Source organism: Diospyros lotus, chromosome 15, assembly GCF_014633365.1.
Source record: "Diospyros lotus cultivar Yz01 chromosome 15, ASM1463336v1, whole genome shotgun sequence".
Lineage (NCBI taxonomy): Eukaryota > Viridiplantae > Streptophyta > Magnoliopsida > Ericales > Ebenaceae > Diospyros > Diospyros lotus.
In genome coordinates this window covers 9,988,957-10,005,153 of record NC_068352.1, presented here as the reverse complement: position 1 = coordinate 10,005,153, position 16,197 = coordinate 9,988,957, and positions in this window count along the sequence as shown.

The following is a 16,197-nucleotide window of genomic DNA, read 5'->3' as shown; positions in this document are numbered from 1 at the left end:
AGTTCTGGTACTGTAGAGTGCACCTGGTGGGAGCTTTTCGTGGCTCATGTCCTGGTACGAGTGCTCCTTCGGGTGGGGTCAGGCGGGCTCGTCCAACTGGCTGATCTTGTCCCTCTTGGCATTTTGTGTTGAAATTGGCTTTTTGTTGCGTTTCCCACAGACGACGCCAAATTGTTGTTGCCAAAATACAATAATTAAAATTTGTGATGTGGGGTCCACTCAAGCTCGGTGTCGGGTGAAGTTAGGTTGCCGTAAGAGATGTTGCTTCAAGGGAGATTACCATTAGGATGCTCGCCGCAAGGATTTGCCGCTAGTTCTCGCCACTAGCTTTCGCCGCTAGCTCTCGCCATTAGCTCTTGCCACAAGGTTTTGCCACAAGCTTCGCCACTAGCTTTTGCCGCTAGCTCTCGCCACTAGCTCTTGCCACAAGATTTTGCCACAAGCTTCGCCACTAGCTTCGCCGCTAGCTTCGCCGCAAGGCTTTGCCTTTACCGCTAGGTTCTCCGCAAGACTTTCCCTTCGCCGCTAGCTTAGCCGCAAGACTTTGCCTTCGCCACTAGCTTCGCTGCAAGACTTTGCCTTCGCCGCTAGCTTCGCCGCAAGACATAGCCTTCGCCGCTAGGTTTGTCGTAAGGATTTGACCCTGTTGATGCTCAAAAAATGGGTTAGAGGGCTCGCGGGAATCTTCCCCCGCGAAGGCCCTCCGATGCCAAAGTTAGTCTCGGATCCCAATGACTATTCACGAAAATCGTCAAAGTGTATTCAAAGTGACAAGATTTACCGAACTTGGAGGAGGTCCCCATCAATGTCCTGTAGCTGGGTATTTATAGGGCACGATTCTCAAGGGTGTCTGAAGTCGACACGTGGCGATTACTAAATGGAGACAATTTCAACGAATAAGGAGGATCAACACAAACCTGCCATGGGGCAACTTGTGACAGGGTGCCGCGGGGCTAGCCCTCGCGGCCAGCCAACAAATGGAAGCAAGGCAGAGCCTTGCAGCCAGCCAACAAGCGCCGTAAGGCTAGCAGCCTTGCGGCCAGCTTATGTGGGGCCATAAGGCTGAGCCTTGCGGCCAGCTAATGAGCAGCCGCAAGGCTGGCTGCCTTGCGGCCATCCATTAAGCGGCCGCAAGGCTAGTAGCCTTGCGGCCAGCTTATGTGGGGCCATAAGGCTCAGCCTTGCGTCCAGCCAATGAGCGGCCACAAGGCTGGCAGCCTTGCGGCCATCAATTAAGCGGCCGCAAGGCTAGCAGCCTTGCGGCCAGCTTATGTGGGACCGCAAGGCTGAGCCTTGCGGCTAGCCAATGAGCGGCTGCAAGGCATCAGCCTTGCGGCCAGCCAATAAGCGGCCACAAAGCTGAGCCTTGCAGCCAACATTTGTGGGGAGACTTGCAGCCATCCTTCCCCTTTTGCTTTTATTTTTATTCATTTTTCACCCCCCCTTTTTTCCATGGCACCACAGCTATACAATGGTGATTGACTAGATGAGGAGGTCAAGGTGGGATGGAAAGCCAGCATCGCTGGTATGCCGGCACCGGAGAAGATGACCGGCGTGTGTGCTGCATGTGTTGGTCATCACACGCAACCCACGTGCCTCGTGCGTGAGGGCACGTGGCCTATGAAGTATTTTTGGAATTTTTTTTTATAATTCATGGAAAATTATTTTAAGATTTATGGTAGAGAAAAATTTAAAAAAAATACTTGAGTGGGTATTTATTTTATAATTTATCAAAGGAAAAATAGGAAGAAAATAGAGAAAATTATGTGAAAATTGGGAAAAATAAATATTTATGTTCCTTTAAATATATGTGATGTTTAGAGATCATTGAGGCTCGAGATTGAGTAATTGTACCATTATCGAGACTTGACACGACATTCGAGGTCAAGGCACGAATACCGAGAAAGCCTGAGAGGCTAAGTCAAGTGTGTGGTTTTCCCCATAAACTTATACGTGTTATCTTTTTCCTATATTGAGCATGATATTCATGAAGGTTGCTAAGTTATATGAAATTTATGTGCATCCTAACATATTTGTACATGTATTGTTGCATCGATAGTCGTGATTTTCACATGGCATGATATTATTGGCATATTGATACTTGTGTTGGGATGGGATGTTGCCCTGATAGTGTAACCATAATTTCCCAAGGGTATTTCCAGAATAACGTACAGAGATCTTGTAATACCTGAGATTTTCTAAAGAGACTCAAGTGTAATTTATCTTGGGCCATAAGTGAGGTTTTCAAAAGATTTGGTGTTACAATGTAATTTCTTACCATTGTGAGTGACCAAATCGATTGCAGGGAGTGTCATGGAGCCTAAATATATAAGAAAAAGGATATGGTATTGATGAACATTTTGAGATGTGATTTATAACATCCAAAGAAATCGGATCAGAAACAGTTTTCGATACAATTGTCATTCAGGTTGAAAAACCGAATCGTTGTAGGAGACTTCTAGGAAGTCAACAAAACCCTGAGGGGGTTTCGATTTTACGTAGGGATCAAACCTAAAGTGGTTTTGGGATGAAACAAAGGTCCTATAAGGACACATGGATGAAATCGTCCTTATCGAGTAAGCCTTGAGTTATTAATTTTGCATTTTAAAGTATTGTAATGCAAATTCATTTGATGCTTGAGGGTGTAATTGCAATTAGGGAATTATCCAAATGAAATAAGGATGAAATTTGGGTTCAAATATGTAATCTCCCTTATATATGATAATGTTGTATATATATATAGCTTTGTGGACGTGTGTGCGTGGACAGCTTCTGCAAACTTAATGGTTAAGTTTGCTGCAAGTGGGATGCAAGAGGAGATTGAGTGAAGATGGCAGTAGCTAGGCACGACTATGGTAGCAGTTGGTCAGCGTGATGGGCAGCGACAATAGTAAAGATTGACGAGTTGGTGGCGGCAGAAGGCACGGGCTATGGTGAAGGTGACTGGCAGTGGTCGTGGCGGGCAGTAGCAACGGAGATTGTTGGAGGCAGCTGCCATGGTAGCACGCAACAACCACAAACAGTGGTAGGGGTGATTGACGGTGGCGCTGGTAGGCACTAGTGGCCAACGTGGGTAGAGGTAGCTGGCAGCAGTTGGCGTGCGGTGGCTTTGTGTGCATGGCTGATTCACGCACAAGAAAAGAAGGGAAGAAGAAGGAAGAAGGAGAAAAAGAAAGAAAAAAAGAAAAGAAAAAAATAGAAAAAGAAAAGAAAGAAAAAGAAAAAAGAAAAATAGAAGAAAATGGAGAAAAATAGAAAAAAGTTCCTAAAAAATTCTAGGAATTTATTTTGAGCTAGAGGAGCATGCCAAAGCTAAGAAATTGTGCAGGCACACATTTTGAGGTTAGGGCACACATAGCGAGGAAGCCTGATAGGTTAAGGTGAGTGGTTTTCCCCAAAAATATATACGTGTTATATTTTGCCTATATTGAGTATGATATTCATGAAAATTGCCAAATTATTTGTAATTTATGCACATCTTGTCATTTCTATACAAAAATTGTTGCATCAATAGTAGTGATTTTTCACATGGCATGATATTATTGGTATATTGATACTTATGAATGGGATGAGATGTTGCCCTGATAGGGTAGTTGTAATTCTCCAAGGGTATTGCTGGAACAATGTTTAGGAGTATCTCATTGCCTTGTGTGCATGTCAGGATTACTGCCTAGGGTTTCGTACCAAGCTAGTTTTCCAGTGAAGTTACACTAGGGTATCTGTTTGTTTATGTTTTTGCATCATGCATTCATGCAACTGTTTTTAAACCCTCACTAGAAGGTTCATCTTCTAATTGGGCTATACTCCTGGAACATTCAAATGTTCCAGTTGGGACTTGCAGTAGAGGCAAAGAAGTGGTTGAGATATAACGGCACAAGGTGACGTATCAGATGGGTTTGGTAAGTTGTTCTAGCATTTTGTTCCTTTATGAAGATTCGATTATGTTGTAGTCATGTTGAGAAACTTATATTCTGTATGATCAATAGTATTGTTAAATGTAAGAATTAATGTTATGTATTGCGAATGATGTTTGAGAAATTGATAATGTAATACTATTTTGATTCGATGTTATTTGAGGTATCATTTGATTATGTTGAGGTAATTTGTTGTTATCTTTGAGAAATGAGTTTACATGTATTTAGTTTAGAATATGGTGATGTTTAAACTATGGTAAGATTTCCATGTTATGATTAAAGTGAATTCGATTATGTACCATATCAGGTTTCAATTTTAGCTTTTGCATTTGTAATGATATGTTGGGGGATTTTGCTTTGGAATACTGTACTTGAGGTGTTAAGAAATGTGTCATATGAAGAGAATGTATATTTTTATGTTTAGCCCCAGCATAGTGACACGCCTTTGAGAAGATGGGGTGTTACTGTAATATCATAGTATTTTGAGAATAATAATAATTAATTTTATATTTAAAATATTTTTTGATATCAATTAGAAATTATAATTGAGAAAACTAATGGGTTTAGAGTTAGTGGGCTAACTTGAAAAATGAAATGTTAAGTAAATGGGCTTAGAGTTAGTAGGCTAAGTTGAAAAAAATAAATGATAAGTAAATGAGCTTAGAATTGGTCTAAGTTGAAAAAAAAGAAAGATTAAGTAAATGGGTTTAGAATTAGTGGGCTAAATTGAAAAAGAAAAAGGCTAAGTAAATGGGTTTATAGTTAATGAGTTAAGTTGAGAAAAGAAAGGCTAAGTAAACGGGCTTAGAGTTAGTAGGCTAAGAAAGTGGGCTTAAATATATGGACTAAATGAAAGAATAGTCTATTCAAAATAAGATTTATTTGAAAATAATTAAAGTAAAAAAAATAATTAAAGATAATGAGTGAAATAATAGAGAAATGTGGAGACAAAGTAGAGTGTGGACAAATAATCAAAGATAATGAGTGAATTAATGGAGAAATGTGGGAGACAAAATATGGTGTGGACAAATAATCAAAGATAATGGGTGAATTAATGGAGAAATATGGGAGACAAAGTAGAGTGTGGCCAAATAATCAAAGATAATGTGTGAATTAATGGAGAAATGTGGAAGATAAAGTAGAGTACGAACAAATAATTAAAGATTATAAGTGAGATTTAGTGGAAAATAATTAAAAAAATGATAAAATAATAAAAGATAGTGGATTACTACAATTATACTAAACATAATTCAATTTCTATAAATAAAGAAAACTTGAAAGGTTGGAGGACTTGAATTAGAAAGAGAAAGGTTGTAAGAAAGAATTATTTGAGAGTAAGAGAGAGATTTGAGAAAGAGAAAGAAAGAATATAGAGAAAAATACCAAAAAATTTATAGAAAAAAGCTATAGGTTGGGTTTAATAGTTCGTGTGAAAATTTGTGACAAAAGGCATTGTTGGATACGCAAACCGAGACTTCATCGCAATATAAAAGAATACCGAATCACTCCGTTGGAAGGTAAGTTATCTTCAAAAATTTCTTTAAAAATTCTAAAAATATTAAAATGATATTTTAGAATTTTTGATGGTAAAAGTAGAAGAGAAATGCATGATTAGTATTTATTATGGATTTTTGAGGTAATGGATGCTTGAAAATCAAAGAGAAAATGAGAAATAAATAGAACATGGATTTTAAAAATTATGAGAAAATTTCTGGGGCTTAGGAATATTGTTTTAGGAATTATTGTGAAGAGAAATTGAGAAAATTTTATGAGAAAATATTTATTTCATAACCTTGAGGAAATAATAGGAGGAAATTGGAGAAATTAAAAAAATTAGAAATATGATTTTCTTAAGTAATTATGGTATCAGAGTACGTTAAGGTTCATAATTGAGTACAATTGGAAGTCCGACACAAATTTTGAGGTAAAATTACGTTAGAGGCAAAATTATCTTTTTACAAAGTAAGTGGTACTTCTCAACTGGTCTAAGTGTTATGATCTTATCATGTTGTCATGCATTGTTATGAGTATGTCATGTATATTGCATTTACATGTTTTGATTTATGAAATATGCATATGAGCATAATGAGATTCACGGTCATACGTTGCATGGGTTTGGGATTAGGTATTGGCTCCGTTACTTTGCCAAGGGTGTACCCATACACCCCGGTTTGGCAGGGGACTAGAAAAATGACAAGTAATCTTAAGGTGCAGTCGACCCAAACATGAGAGTTATGATGTTATGTGCATTGCATACATACATGAGCATTAAATGTGTTGTTTCCCTTACTTAGATGATTCATCATCTAACTTGGGCTTTGCCCATAGAATATTCAAACGTTCTAGATGGAGATTATAGCAGAAACGAGGATGAATGAGGCATGAAAAGGCACTTAGCAAAGTGCATGATGAGTTGTATGATCAATTGAATGTATGTTATGTAGCTCATGTATTTAAGTTCTACTACTTCAAATTCTGAACGTTTTTGAGGAATGATGATGTAGAACCCTATCTAGGGTTAATGTTAGTTTAGAACTTATGTTATGTATTAAGTTATGTTGAGAAATTTATGTTCCCGTTATATAAGAACTGATTTATGATTAATGTTATGATGTTAGGTTCGATTCTAGCTTCTGAATTTGATATTTATGATGATTCTCCTTAGAGATAAATGAATGGAAATTTTGGGATGGATAAGAGCAATGATATGATTTAGTCTTAGTTTTAGTAGTATAAAAAAAAAAATATATTCCAAAATTGTTCTGAGTTTTAACGAGCTCGAAAAACGGGGAGTTACAATTACAGTTGGTATCAGAGCTAAATTTTATATGGAGACTTAAAAAAAGTCTGACTTGGAGACTTATAGGACTCTAATACAGTTGGTATCAAAGTGAATTAAATATAAACCCTAAGTGGAGACTTAGGGGGGGGGGGGGGGGGAAGGAAACTGATGTTTCGTAGATTGAAATCCTTACTTAGGGAATTGGGATTGTCGTTTGACGTCTTAGAGGTTGTTAATTTGAGGATCTAACCTTGTTAGATGTCAGAATAGCTGGTTGAAATGATCTAGTTACGAAAGTTAGGGTTTAATAATAGACTAGATTACTTACCCGACAAACCACAATTGAAGGGTTGGACTATGTTTCAACAGGAAACGCCCTAGGTGGGAACTAGGCTTCGTCCTTCCCTTTGCTCCACTCAGGAATCAGTCCCAACTCTAACAAGAAAAATCCAGCGGACCAAGACCCGAAACCCGAGTGAGCTTCACCTCTCTTCAGCATGCCCCATAGCAAGCCAGAAGTGACCCAGGTACAAAGCTAGCATACAAACACTTCGCTGAGTATTGGGGATTTATGAGAACATATCTCGCTGATCTTTACTCGGTCCGAAACTTGGCTTTACCGACTAGGCCACATTCAACAAGCAATCTCACAATCATCTATCACACTATGATGATTACAACAATTAAATACATTTAAGCTCAATAACACAGACATTTACTCATAAGGGTATACATACACAATGCCCCTTGGCTACATACAAGCAATAATAAAATATATAACTTGGGCAACACAGCTAGTTGCCACAACGGCCTCTCGGCGCCATCCCTACTTGCATCCGGACTCGCATCATCTACACATGAGATAAAACCTCATGAGTCATAAAGACTCAGTAAGGGTGCAATGCATGTAAATGTGAATATAATCATGTTTATGTATGTCAAATGCATGCAAATGAGGCTAGGCCCACTCATCCTCACAACCGACCAAGGTTTGAGGCATTAACCTATCAGCCCCCACACACTAGTCCTCCGTATGGCCACAGGTCCACTAGATCTCGCATCACGCAAGTGTTGACCACTACATGCAAATGTAACATAAAAACATTATCAAACACAATTTACCAACTTGCAAGGCCACTTCCACATAGGGCCGTCCCTTACCTCGCTCGAAGCCTCATCTCTGCCTCGGCGAGAATGCTAGCTGGCACCCCGAGCTCTTCTAGAATCACCGCTTCCCCGGTCAAACCTAGAGGCAAACACACAAAACCTCAACTCCATTAACATCCGGCATTAAACCAATGCCTTCAACTACGCCGCACACACCATCAGAACCAACCATCAACACTTCAAATAACCCCAACACAGGGTTTAATCCAACGAATAATTACTAACTCTCTGAATAAATTAATTCAAAGAACATAACTCATTTACCTCAATCAATATGGAGAAGAAAATCGGACCATCACCTACACCGACGATGCCTCATTAACTGCAGGGCCCCGCGCGGGCCCCGGGCGCGCTAGTGGGCCCCGCCGGCCAAAAGTTTTTAAAAAAATTGGAATTTTGGAAGAAATTGGGGCATTTCTTAATTGAATTTGGGCCCCGGAGGAATTTTCAAAATAAAGGGATTTTTCGGGCATTTTGGAGATTAATACCGAAATTTTAAAAATTTGAAATGATGAGTTTTCCTCCAAAAATTTGGTGATCCATGAATGGATTGGTTTAAATGGTGATTTTGGAGCCCGGTAAAATTCTTAGTCGGAAAGAATTAAATTCAAATGAGAAAATAATGATTGGGCGTTTTCGCGAGGTTTCTTTTAACCAAACGCGGTGTGGTTTAAAGCCCAATTCTGCTAGTAAATCCTGGGGTTTAAGGGAAGGGAAGGACGAGCCTAGTTCCCACCTAGGGCGTTTCTTCTTGAAACATGGTCCGCCTTTCATCAAAGGCCGGGCAGGGTGGATAATTCGGGTAATCGTTCACGAGTAGCACCCGTAAGTGGGAGCGGGGCGTTACAATAGTCACTGTGTTGCCCTGTGCTTTAGGCGCGCGCCAACACCTAGTCACCATCATCGTGTCACTCCCGTACACTGGCCCAACACTGGTTCCCCATCGTGTCGCCCTGTGCTTCGGAGAGTCAACACCCAATCATGTGTCACTCCCATACACTTGCCCAACACTGGTTCCCCATCGTATTGCCCTGTGATTCGGAGAGTCAACACCCACTCATTATTACCGTGTGGCTCCCTTACACTGGCCCAACAACAGTTTCGAACAGCATGGCTCAGGTCCCACTCTGATCTGTTTCGCACCCCGTAGTGTGACTTTCAGCCTTTCAGTCACACCTCTGATATCGAACTTGACGTGACTACCTTGCCACGCTCGTAGCCACTATTCTTACCAAGCGTCCTACTCGACAACAAATCTATCGGATCATTACCGCATTCCACATTTTCTCCTTAGGACTACTCTAGATGTCCTATCCCTAGTAGGAGATTCTCAGTCTCACCTGACCAGATTTCCTAGGGTGCTGCTCCAAATCTTCAGCATTTCACCGTCACCTGCAGTTCACTAAATTGCTCAGGCCCATGGGCCACTTGCCCTCAACGCGAGCCAACTCATTAGTCCTCTGCCACACGGTCCATAGCATCAAATCCGTCACATCGAGCCTTGCACCCTTAGCATCAAGGCTATTTAAAGCCTTCCCGAGCTACGATGGTTCCACCACCATCTTACCCAAGCCATCTTACTTGGTTATCCTTGCCTTGATAACCTCACGCTCATACCATGAGCCTCACTCCTCAGGACTCTACATCTCTTACCGCTTAAGATACTCTCAACCCATTTCACGTTTTGAGGCCTCATGATCTTACCCCACAAGATCATGTCTCACGGCTCTCAATCAACATTTGAAAGCTCCAACCTTCCACGACAATGGATCCAAACCCATCATGATTCATTTCACCACCTAGCTCATCCCAAGAGCTTGGTTATCAATGATTCTCTCAATCTAGAACCGACACTCTAAGCCTACCTCAAGCTCTAATACCCATAACCATAGAGCACTTACCATTACCCTCCAGGTAAATTGAGACCTCTCGTCTCTCCTTGCACACTCATGAACACATTCAGTCACTACGCCCGGCCTGGCCTTTCCTCACGCCTCGCTCGGGCTTCCTTGACTGGGAACTATAAAATGCAGGGCTTTTACATCGCTTACCATGCCCTTGCCCACATGGCATCCAAAGTTGGTATTTCTTGTGCGCGCATTGCCCACGGATGTCCTGTTGCCACAATTCACTACCCTCGGCCCACACACCGCTCATACCCTTCATTAGGTGACCTCCGCGTCTCCCATCAAGGGTCTCATAACCTTAGGTGTCATCTCGACCCCAGGCATCATAATGAGGGTCTATTCACCTCTCATCTCTCTACTTTAGTTTTCTCACCTGACCCCAAGTGTCAATGAGAGTTTAGATTGGCCCATCATCCATCAATCACATGAATGGTTACTTGGCCTTTCCCAATCAGGACTTCTAACCCCACGGCTCCCATGCGCATATCTACGCATGCCCAACTCTTTTATCCCAATTTGGATTCCTTTGGATTCCAGCTCAACTCACTTGGGATTTTCATCTCATACAAACACCCGCTAGGGTCCACTTGCCACACGCCTATTATTCCCAAGGATAGACCTCGTCTCATCATGACACCAACTAGGGTCCACTCATGCCCTAGGCACATCCCCTCTGGGATCATCCTAACAATACGATCACATCGCCTGATGTCGAATCTTTTCCTTGAGCCTCGAGCTAACACCTACTTTAGCTCATTTTATCTCAAGCGCACACGCTTTACTGCACCACTTCCAAGGGACAACTCTTTTCCCTCGAACATGCTCGGCAAATCCCTGACGTAGGGACGCTCCACTAATCCTCTCCCGGACTAGTCATGACTCAGCTTCGTGTCCCCACACGAGTCTTAACACTTCAATTTCAAGGAATTCTCATCCTTAGAACACTTAATATTACCCAAATTCCAATATTCAGGTTTTCCTGACACCGACACCCACACTTGGGTTTCCGGTTCTTCTTTGCTCAACCCGTATACCTCTCACAGGTATATCATCTCAATCCAGGGTATTTTCTCATCTCTAGAACAGGAATATCCAACATGCCATTCAACCCATTGCAGGCCTCAATAACTCGACTCAATCCCTTAGGGTCCTCGGTCCACATGTCCAACTTTCAAGGTTATCGGACAACCTTACATTGAAATCTTAAAATTTCAAATCAATTGTTCTCGACCCCAACTCAGCAGTTAAGATATTCCGACTTACATTCAATCATGCTAGACATCCTCTATTTCAAAACTTTGGTAATTACTCACATTAATCACTTAATCCACAATACTTAACACTTAAGCAAGCTAGCCTTCCTCACTCATATAGATAGCCATGCTCTGATACCAACTATAACGACCCGCTCTAACTTACGGGTGCCACCGGTAAATAATCGACCAGATTACTCACCCGACAAACCACAACTGAAGGGTTGAACTATGTTTCAACAGGAAATGCCCTAGGTGGGAACTAGGCTTTTTGTCCTTCCCTTCGCTCCACTCAGGAATCGGTCCAAACTCAAACAAGAAAAATCCAGCGGACCAAGACCCGAAACCCGAGTGAGCTTCACCTTTCTTCAGCTCGCCCCATAACAAGCCAGAAGTGACCCAGGTACAAAGCTAGCATACAAACACTTCGCTAAGTATTGGGGATTTATGAGAACATACCTCGCTGATCTTTACTCGGTCTGAAACTTGGCTTTACCGACTATGCCACATTCAACAAACAATCTCACAATCATCTATCACACTATGATGATTACAACAATTAAATACATTTAAGCTCAATAACACAGACATTTACTCACAAGGGTATACATACACAACGCCCCTGGCTACATACAAGCAATAATAAAATACATAACTCGAGCAACACAACTAGTTGCCACAACGGCCTCCCAGCGCCATCCCTGCTTGCATCCGGACTCGCATCATCTACACATGAGGTAAAACCTCATGAGTCATAAAGACTCAGTAAGGGTGCAATGCATGTAAATGTGAATATAATCATGTTTATGTATGTCAAATGCATGCAAATGAGGCTAGGCCCACTCATCCTCACAACCGACCAAGGTTTGAGGCATTAACCTATCAGCCCCCACACACTAGTCCTCCGTATGGCCACAGGTCCACTAGATCTCGCATCACGCAAGTGTTGACCACTACATGCAAGTGTAACATAAAAACATTATCAAACTCATTTACCAACTTGCAAGGCCACTTCCACATGGGGCCATCCCTTACCTGGCTCGAAGCCTCATCTCTGCCTCGGCGAGAATGCTAGCTGGCACCCCGAGCTCTTCTAGAATCACCGCTTCCCCGGTCAAACCTAGAGGCAAACACACAAAACCCCAACTCCATTAACATCCGGCATTCAACCAATGCCTTCAACTACGCCGCACACACCATCAGAACCAACCATCAACACTTCAAATAACCCCAACACAGGGTTTAATCCAACGAATAATTACTAACTCTCTGAATAAATTAATTCAAAGAACATAACTCATTTACCTCAATCAATATGGAGAAGAAAATCGGACCATCACCTACACCGACGATGCCTCATTAACTGTTGTCTCATGCCCAAGATCCCATTCTCGAGCTTCCAATATGTTCCACGAGTCTCGAAATAATTTTCAGAACCTTTTTGGAATTTTCTGGAATTTTTCTCCGATTTTCCCATTTTCCAGAATTTCCTTTATTTTTTATTTTTATTTTCTTTTTTTTCTTTATTCTTCTCCTTTCTTCTTCTCTCCCGTGCGCCTGGCTCCTGTTCTTCTTCCTTCTTCGTGTCTTCTTCTTCATTGCGGCTGCGCACAGCGCGGCTGCCACTGCCGTCGCTGGCCTAGGCAACAGAGTTTGTGACTACGATTCAATGTGCCAAGTGGGCTTGTGGAATCAAGTAAAGTTGTCAGTGGTCGACCTGACGAGGAGAACTTTGTTGTTGTACTTTTTGTATATTAGTTTTGATGATGAAAAACATATTTTGTTTAATCCCTAAGTCATGAGTCAAGGTTGTGGTTTTCAACATAAATCAATTTCAATATCAAGTATTACTTTGTGAGAATGAAAACCAAATGAATTTCAAGTATCGAGATTTCAAAGTCATATTTTTTCTATGTTTGGAAGGTTAGCACCTTATAAGGAGACCTATATGAAAATGTTTTTTTTTTAGAAAACTAACTCTCGGTATTTCAATAGCTAACATTCATTAGTGATAAAATGATTTTTAACGAATTTTTCAAGAAATAGAAAGTGTATATCTTGGAGGTGGTAAAATCGCAAAATCCTAAGTTTGTACTAAAACCCAAATTCTACTTTCTTATTCTTATGGATTTTGATTTTTTAGATATTTTTATTGAATCCAAATGGGGGGTACTTTTTTATTTTCATTTATATAATCATTTTCATTAATTTATATTTTACCTTCCATTTACTTAAACTAAAGAAATGTAAATATGTTGTAATGTATTGGATTGAATTTGCTCTTGCTTGGTCGACTAAAGCTATGGGATCTATTGACTAACAGTGTGTTTGTTTGTGCCTTGGTCGACTAACCTTAAACCTTGGTTGACTAACAGTGCTTTTGATATGACTTGGTCGACTAACTCTTTGAGTTTGTCGACAGATGGGTACCCTTGGTCGATTAACTGCCATGCCTATTTTTGTCTTGGTTGACCAACCTATTTTCTCTGTCGACTAAGCTTGTTATTTTTGCTTGATTCTGTCGACTAAGTTTCTTTCGCAGAAAGCACAACGACTAGTTTTTCAAATCCCAACGGTCACAAACGGCTAGTTTCCTTTTCAATCTTTTTGGATGCCTATATATATAACTCATTGATAACCAAGAAGAGGGTAATGGATGGGAATGAAGTGAAGTGAGCTTAAGGATTATTTCATACTTCTCGATTTACATTTGTGCTTCAACTTTTCTCTCAAAAGGATTTGTTCTAAATTTGTTTCATTTGATTCAAGCCTTGTATATTTATTGAGAGTCATTGTAACTAAGAGGATATACTCTTAGAAACTCTCTTTTGTATCTTTCTTGTTTTTCCTATCTTGTATTGCTAGAGGGCTTGCTTGAAAGCAAGAGGTTGTATTTCCTAGCTTGGTGCTAGAGGTCCTATCTGAAGTGATAGGAGGTTTTAGTGGATTGTTTGCAAAATCCTTAGTGAAGAGCTAAGGTAGTGGATTAGGCTTGGGTTAAGCCGAACCACTATAAATTCTTGTATTCTTTGATCTATTTATCTTTTCAAGCATTTCATTATTCCTCATTTAGTTCACTTATTTATCTTTGCAAACTTATATTTGTCATTTTATATGCTTTACGTTTTTAAATCACTAAAACCTTATTTTGTATTAAAAAGTTTTTCAAGTTTAATTAAGTTTTTAAATTATCCAATTCACCCCCCTCTTGGTGTGTGCCATAGCACTTTTCAGTCTAACAAACTTGATAGCACCATATCAAATGGTGGATTGAGAGCTATGGTTGTAATGGAATCGAGCTTATAGAAGATGGTTGGAACTAGGTAGCATAATTTGATTTGAGATCTTCAAAAATAAATTGGTTTGGTATTCTTAAGGAATTTCCTTAAAGAATTGTTTTTAAGGGCCATGGAGAATCTAAGGATTCGTGATGAGACTTTAGAGTTTTTTTAAGAAGAAGTCCAATAGGTCTTTGGGAAATAACATTGAAAAATAAAGTTTGAATCTCTTAAAGCTATGAAGGCCATGATCCAGTGAGGATTGGAGTACCATAGGTGACGTAAGTACCTTCATGCTCTAGTTAGTGGAATGGTTATGGATTGTTGTCTTTGTGGTTATGAGAATCTTTGGTATGCTTGAGAGAAATGGGTGATGACAGATATGCCAGGGTGACAGGTCGTAGTAGGAAAAATTGCGTTCTTAATAAACCAAAATCTATTGGAGATCCAGGATATTCGATTTTGGTGAATGGAACTTTTGTATAGCTAAACGGTTAGTCTAGTTATCCCTAGTGGGAAAATTGGGAGATGTATAGCTAGATAATCTTGAAAGATGATGTTAGCAAGTTGTGAATATAAGGAGCTTGTGGATATATAGTGCAGGCACTTGCGGTCAGTGAAAAACCGTAAAAAAGTTGAGAATTACTAGGATGTATTCTCGAAAAAAATTATTGGGATTATTTCTTAATAAATAAGTCTGAATTTGCCATTGATAGCTTGAAATTATTGGATACCTAGCTATGTGTGGCTTGATTGAGGGTATAAATTATCAGGCTTGAATAAGATGATAATTAAATAGTTAGTATCTTTTACCTTGAAATGATGAATTATTAACTAGTTGTAAGAAGCTGGGATATTTTATGATTGATGTGCAATCAATAAGGGAATGAGACATTTCTGGAACAACATTTAAATCATGATTTGATGATTGCCTTATGGTTTGACCAATGCACTAGTTGCGTTAAAGTCGCATAGTGATTGTGTTTATTGATAATATACTGGTGTGCTCCTTAGATAGGGAGATGCATGAGGAACATTGACAATAATGTTGGGAACTCTTAGGAAGCTCTAGCTATACGCCAAATTCTTCAGAAATGAGTTTTGGTATGCCTGAGTGGCATTATTGGGAGCATGAGGCTCCATGTCGGTGAAAATGAGATCGAAATTGGTTGTCATATACACCATGAGGTTGGGAGATCAAATATGTTTTGATTTAAAGATTGATTACCTGAGTAAGTGTAACTACGAAAAGGATAAAGGATTTGTGATATTTGGAGGTTTGGGTTAAAAGAAGTACTAGAAATGACAGAAGTTGAGTCAATTACAACTCTCAAAGATGGGATAAGGAGTTCTAACATGACAATAGCACCATGGGTGTGTGGCCTGTAATAGCGGATTCGAGCCTAAGGACCAAGGCAGAGGACTAATGATGGGCTCGTGACTATTGATTACTGAAATAGCTAGGCTAGTAGGTGGGAAGGCTGTGAGATCCATGAGTCATAGCTACACAGTGAACTGCAGAGATGGTCAGATGCCAAAGTTTGGGTAACGCTGTGGCTATTATGTTTGGACTAGAATCCAAGTCCCAAGGGACCGAAGCACTGTCTATGAAATGGTTGAAAGTTTTGTTTGAGATTGATAGACTATTGTCAGAGATTTGCAAAGGGTTTTTTCGAAATTGTTGTGTCCATGATAGGACTCGTGAAGGGAGTCAAGCAAGAATGATCTATCGGATGCAGGAAGAGTTTTCAAAAGCTCAAAGATTTGGGTTGCGTGTTAATGCAACATGGGTGGGTGGTCATGTATGGATCACGTCGAGGCACAAGGTGGACTACTTGATGTATGACTTGGAGCTTGTAGCTATGGCATGTGCTCTTGTGGTTATGGAGGCGCTAC